The sequence below is a fragment of the Spermophilus citellus genome, assembly GCF_964194105.1.
Source record: "Spermophilus citellus genome assembly, chromosome: 15".
Classification (NCBI taxonomy): Eukaryota; Metazoa; Chordata; class Mammalia; order Rodentia; family Sciuridae; genus Spermophilus; species Spermophilus citellus.
The window spans coordinates 61,874,509-61,881,143 of NC_138195.1; the positions used below are offsets into that span (position 1 = coordinate 61,874,509).

The following is a 6,635-nucleotide window of genomic DNA, read 5'->3' on the forward strand; positions in this document are numbered from 1 at the left end:
ATACAATCTACCAACTCATGCAGTTGGTTACAAAATATGATACTGTTGTTTCAAAATACAGCCTGCCAATTAAAATGTGATCACTTTTGACCCTTTCCCTTAATACTCACAAAACTAAGAATTGACAAGTTAAACTCTTTAGTGGTTAGACTCTATGGGCTTATCATCAGTTAACATTTACTCAGTTTGGCACGTGCATTAAGAAATCTTCACAATACACAGATAATATAAGAATCTTCATTATTTATAGAGATGGGAACTAAACTTTACCAGTCATTCAATAATTAGATGAAATGATTAGATTATAAGAACTGTAATCTAAAATAAATGCCAATGCTAGGATTCAAATCAAAGACATTCTAGGGCCAAGTCCACATGGATAACCATTCTGCTTTTTCCTAGGAATGCATGTCAGATATCCTTATTAATCTTCTCTGCTGTCGTTTGAGTTCACAGTGCAATTGATATTGTACCTTGCCTCTCCTCTATTCTACAGGTTGCTCTAAGAAAAACAATTCTTCCTATCACTGAGAGATTCTTCACAGGTATAATTTTATCATGACCTCTCTGTTCCTCAACTTTTCTGTCCCTGATCAAGTCAAGCTAGATTACCATACCAAGTACTGAATTCTGATTTTAAAATTTTCATCTCCAGGAAATGAAAATTGCCAATTGGTATACAATAATCCTTTAGGAAAAAATCAGTTCTGCCCAAACATGACCCAAATTGAACTCTGTGTTAGCTGAAAATGTAGGCCTGAGACAGAAACCAATAAGAGCTGCTAAGACATCACTAGAACCTGTTAGAAATTTATGTCAGTTAACTCAGGTTCCCACTGAAGTCCAAAGGAAAAAAACTTGACCACGGTGATGTTCTCTGGGACTCAAATAACCATAGTTTTGCCACCAAACCTGGGACCTGCAGAATAATAAGAATGCCTGTAGTCTGTTGAAATTCTTAAATGAAAAAGTGATTTATTTTATTATCTAAAATGTATACTTTTTATATACATTCCAGTAAGTTGTCTCTTCCCTCTTGACAAATAATCACAAAATAAGACTGAAGATAACATTACAGAAAAGTGGGAAACATTTCAACAACCTGAAAGTCCAATAAAGAACCTTTAAACACAAATTGAATAAGATTTTGTAATTAAGTGTAGATAACTTACCTTCATTCATGGGGAACTGTGAATGAATTATGATACTGATTTTAAGTAATTAGAAAATAGTGACAAGAAGAACATTTCAAATAGATTAAAATATTATATGACATAGAGGAAGCCAGCTTTCTCAACGTTAAAGAGAATTCAAAACTGAAGAGGAGAGTCTAGAATTGCCACTGTGGTGCATGGGGATTGGTTGATGCTCTGATTTGGGTATGACGTATCCCCTGAAAAGCTCACGTTAGGCAATGCAGGAATGCTCAGAGGTGAAATGATTAGATTATGAGAACTGTAATCTAACTGGTGGATTAATCCATTTGATGGATTAATAATGTGAATGTATTACTGGGCGGTACCTACAGCCAGGTGCAGTGTGGCTGGAGGAAATATCACTAGGGACATGCCTAGTGATATTTATATTTTGTCCTTGGCTTCTCTCTCCTCTCCTCTCCATTTCTTTCCTCTCTTCTCCCCTGAATGCCTGCCCCCTCTCTCCCTCTCCCTCTTTGCCTCCTGGCTGCCACGAGCTGAGCAGCTTTCCTCTGCTACACTCTTCCACCATGATGGTCGGCCTCATCTCAGGGCCAGAGCAATGGAGTAGACCAAACATGGACTGAATCTCTGAAACTGTAAACCCTAAATAAACTTTTCCTTCTTTAAGTTATTCTTGTCAGATGCTTTGGTCACAGCAATGAAAAGCTAACACTGTAGAAAAGCTAATCTCAAAGTACTTCCCTTACAAATTACTGAGGGGCAGATGGATTAATAATGGGAGTAGCTGACCTGGCACACCTCCTGATAGACACACAGAGTAGATACACCATCTCTGTGGTGTTTGTGCCAAAAATGTAAACCTGAATCTTACTGTGAGAAAACTTCTGACAAAGTAAAATTTTAAATGTCTTATAAAATAACTAGACTTTACTTTTTCACAACAGTCAAAAACATGAAAGATTGGAGATGAAGAAACTGCTGAGATTACAAAAGACTATAGAGATGTGACAACTCTATGCAGCGCATGCTCCCAGAGTAGATCCTGGGCTAGGAAAAAGAATAACTATCAAAAAGATTATTGAGACAACTAAAGCAACTTAAATCTACTTTAGGCCAGGTAAGGTGGTACACACCTGTAACCACAGAGGCTCAGGAGGCTGAGGCAGGAGGATCTCAAGTTCAAAGCCAGCCTCAGCAACAGTGAGGTGCTAAGCAACTCAGTGAGACTCTGTCTCTAAATAAAATACAAAATAGGGCTGGGAATGTGATTCAGTGGTCAAGTGCCCCTGAGTTCAATCCCTGGTACCCACCCTCCTCAAAAAAATCTACTTTTGATTACAATATATATCAAAGTTACAGTTTGTGATTTTGATCATTGTAGTATGATTATGTAAGAGAATTTCCTTTTAGGGAGTGCACATGAAATAATTTATAGCTAAATAATCATAATATCCTTAAGTTACTTTCAAATGGTTCAGAGAAAAATACAGAGTACAACAGCAAATGATAAAGCAAACAAAATGAAATATTGACAATTGGTGAATATGTGTAAATAAAATAGAGGTGTTTTACTGGTCTCATGACTTTTCTGAAAGTTCAAAATGACATTAAATTCAAAATGTTTAGATTTCATATTATATGTAGAACATTCAATAAGTCACTTTTGAAAACTCAGGAAAGAGTATCTCCTTTCCTATCACTGCTATAACAAACTTAGTAGCTTAAAACAACACGAATATGTGTAGCCTGCACTCCTTAGTTCCTGGCCCCTTCCTCCCATCACTGAAAACTCTGATTCCATGATCACATCTCCTTGCCTGATGCTGACCGTCTTGCCTGCCTCCTGTACTTCTGTGAGCACACTGGACTGCCCTTAATAGTCTAGGATAATCTCCCCCTACCCCTGGTTTCTTAATTTAATCACATCTGCAAAGACTCTTTCATCACAAGTCCTAGGGGTTAGGATATGAATACCTTTGGGATTTTGTCTACCATTATTCCATTTTGCATAGAATAATTCGGTTTTCCATGTGAAGAAAACCAATTCTCTTCCCCTACCAACAGTAAGTGGAATTCAAAGAACATTGGCTTGAAGGGGTAGATACCCTTGGGTCTAGGAGATACAAATACAGGGCGCTGGTGGTTCATAATATTCTGTATCCTAAGGTGGGGAATGTGAATAAGGATGTCTTCTTATTTAATCGGTACTTAGAGGTTAGTTTATGATTTAGTTCATAATTGTTTCTAAAAATACACAGAATTACATATGATGATAGAATCTTCTGTGCTGATAAGCCTTACCTTTCTTAAGTTTGGAGTGTTTTGAAAACTATTCTACAGAAATGTTTTTGAAAAAGAAATTTTAAAAATAGTTTATCATCTCATTAGGGTTAATTACATGGAATATAATCTTAGTTAACAGACCTAGCAATTGGTATCTTAAACCTATTTATGACAGAGTAATCATTACTTTGTCAATCATTCACACTGAACAGATAGAAGATTATTATCATTAAAACTTATGGTGGAATGGTTCAATGGTGTCAAGGGTTGTGGGTGGGAGGAAAAAGGTCAATATCAGACATCATAAAGAAATTTTAGGGATGGGGAGCAATGGATAACTCTGTAGCCTGACTACAGTGGAGGTTACATGAATCTATCAGGTATTAAAATTCATAGAATTGCTCACCAAAATAAAAAAGTCAACTCTATTTTATGATAATGTAAAAGTAAGAGTATAGAATAACTTTTAAAAATTATGCTATTTTGCCCCGACAGTTTTAGATCTAAAATTTAGCCCTTGAAACACACACACACACACACACACACACACACACACACACACACACACATACAGAGACACACACAGAGCCACACTTACAAACACTTGCATATTCACAAAAATACTAAGAAGATGTTCACTAAAGTAGTAGTAAGAACCTGGATCCATCCCAAATGTTTTCAGCAAAGCTCTAGTTAAACAAATTACAGTGTTTTCATACTAGGCCAGTCATTAAGTATTTTAAGTTAATGACCTATAGTAGGATGTTGAACAGGACATTATATATATATATATATATATATATATATATATATATATATATATATATATATATATATATTTGCTGTTGTTCACAACTGGCTGGAGTTAGAGGTGATAAGTAATCCATATTCTAAAGGTCACCACCTATAGCACCTGGGGCTGATGTGGTGGGCTCAGCTACCCAGCTAGCTGCTCATCATTCCCTCTGATATATATATATATATATGCAGACCACTGTGAAAATCAGAAGTTCAAAGAGAATTCTGAGTCCTGAGATGTCAGCCTTGTGGGGAATACAGGAGCTTCCCATTCTGTCCTCACAAGGGGACTATCCCTAAAGAGAAATAAGGAAAAGGAAGCAGGCAGAGGTACAGACAAGAAGGGGATCCTCACATTTTCTTCTCTGCTCAATACCTGCTTGTTTAGTAGAACTATTTATGCCCTCTGCATCTAATTTGAGCAGGAGAGAGGGGGAGAGAGAGAGACAGCCAGAGAGATAGAGACACGAGACACAGAAACAGAGAGCTAGGCAAAGAGGCCACAGCATACAGGAGTCTGCCCACCTACTCTGGGGAATAGATAAGTGGGCTTCCTGTAGTGAAATAATAATTGGAATATTGGCTGGACTCAGGACACCCTGCTGGGTATCCTACCAAGGGGCTTGGCCACAAGGGAAGAGATCCCCAGAACCAAGGGTGTAAACTGTTATGCATAGGAACTGAGAGAGGGTTGAACTCCTGCATATTTACCATCCCAAAGATCTGTGCCCTGGGAAAGATTTCCTCTGAGGTCCTGAAGAGGCCATGTGTGTACCCTATGAACATGGTAGCCTTTTAAATTCATCACCATCAGGACACCTCAGTTAGTCATGTATTCATTTGCTTCAATGGCCAAAACAGAGTACCTCAGACTGGCTTGCTTTAAAAGCAGAAGTTTATTTTCTCATACTTCTGGAGGGAAAAAGTCCAAAATAAAGGGTTGGTTTCCTCTGGGGCCTCTCTGCTTGGCTTTACATGGTCATTGCCCTGCAGGCACACCCCTGGTGTCTTTTTATGTGTCCAAATTTCTTCTTGGTCTTATCTCTAACTTAATCACCCTTTTAAAGGCCATTTGCACTGTTCCTAATATGACAGTTTGTCAGCCCAAAATGGGAGGTGGGGGGGGGCGGGCTGGAGAGAGAGAGAGAAGTCATAGTTATCCAGGAGTGATTTTGCCCCATGGGGAACATTTGGCAATATCTGGAGTCATTTTTGGTTGTCACAACTGTGTTCAGGATTATCCCAATCCTCATACAACCCTGTAAGTTAAGTTATTATCTCCCTCTTTATATTCTCTTCCTAGAGAAACAGGCTTAGAGGCCAATGATTTCCTCCAATCCACATAATAAGCAAGTAGGAAGGGTGGATTTGAATGTCCTTACCAGGCTCTTCCAGTGTGAAGCTGGAGCAGATAGAGGTAAGCAGAGAACAAGTCCTGAGAAATGAGAGAAGAAATGCCCTCTTTGCCAGGAAATGTTTCCAGATGTCATTCTTGTCATCTCATTTGAAATTTGCAGCTAGGCAAGAACATGAACATGAGCAGACTCTGCCCTCCCGGAAATGACAGCCTGGCAAGGTCCTGGTTTATGATAGAGATGAGTTGGAGCTATGGATCTCTATGGTCCTGGGAACCCACAGTGCCCACATTGCTGTGTCCTCGCCCATCTGCCTGGGGCCCCAGCTGTGCCCCTGATGAATCACTTGTGGCTGCTCAGAGGAACCACGCCAAGCTCTCTGTATTCTGCCTTCTCTATGGTAGGCTTGCCTCTTTCATGCACAGGGACTTGCTACCAATAAGATCACAAGGTGAAGCCATCTGATAAATATAATTTACATTTTTAATAATTTGTATGCAACTATATTCTACACTCTACCCCTTTTAAAGACTTTCATATTTAATTCCTCTTAAACCTTTCAGTCAGATTTTGAATACTGCATTTTCCAAATGATCATGCCATATTGATAAAGATTTTTCATCTGAATTACACACTCCAAAGTGCCTTTCCAGTTGGGAATTAATCTTTTTTTTTTTTTAAATGTGATGCTGGGTATTGAACCCAGGGCCTTGCACATGCTAAGCACTTGCTCTACCAGTGAACTATACCCCCCTACACCCCATCTCTGGGTTAACCTCATTGTATAAAGGGATGAGTACATGCAAATCCATTCTGAAAGGACTCTTAAAGGAGAGTCTGTGTCACTGATTTTTAGAGGATTTGCATTTAAAAAAAAAACCTGAATTTTTAGGCACCATGAAAGCTTTTAGTTCTTATTTAAAGTTTTATATAAAAGAAATATTTGGCAGGGGAAATTGTTTTCTCCACCCTAGGGCTTCAAGAATAAATGAACCTTTCATTAGCTGAGAATTTGTAGGTGTGTACCTACTGGGATTTT

General features: G+C 38.5%; 1 long non-coding RNA gene across 1 annotated transcript; it reads left to right on the forward strand.

Annotated features, from left to right (window-relative positions):
* The first annotated feature begins 897 nt into the window (after positions 1-897).
* LOC308634223 lies at positions 898-5,990 on the forward strand. Its single transcript, XR_014018983.1, has 3 exons — positions 898-1,795; positions 2,105-2,277; positions 5,759-5,990. It is a non-coding gene; the product is annotated as an uncharacterized lncRNA (long non-coding RNA).
* Positions 5,991-6,635: the final 645 nt, after the last annotated feature.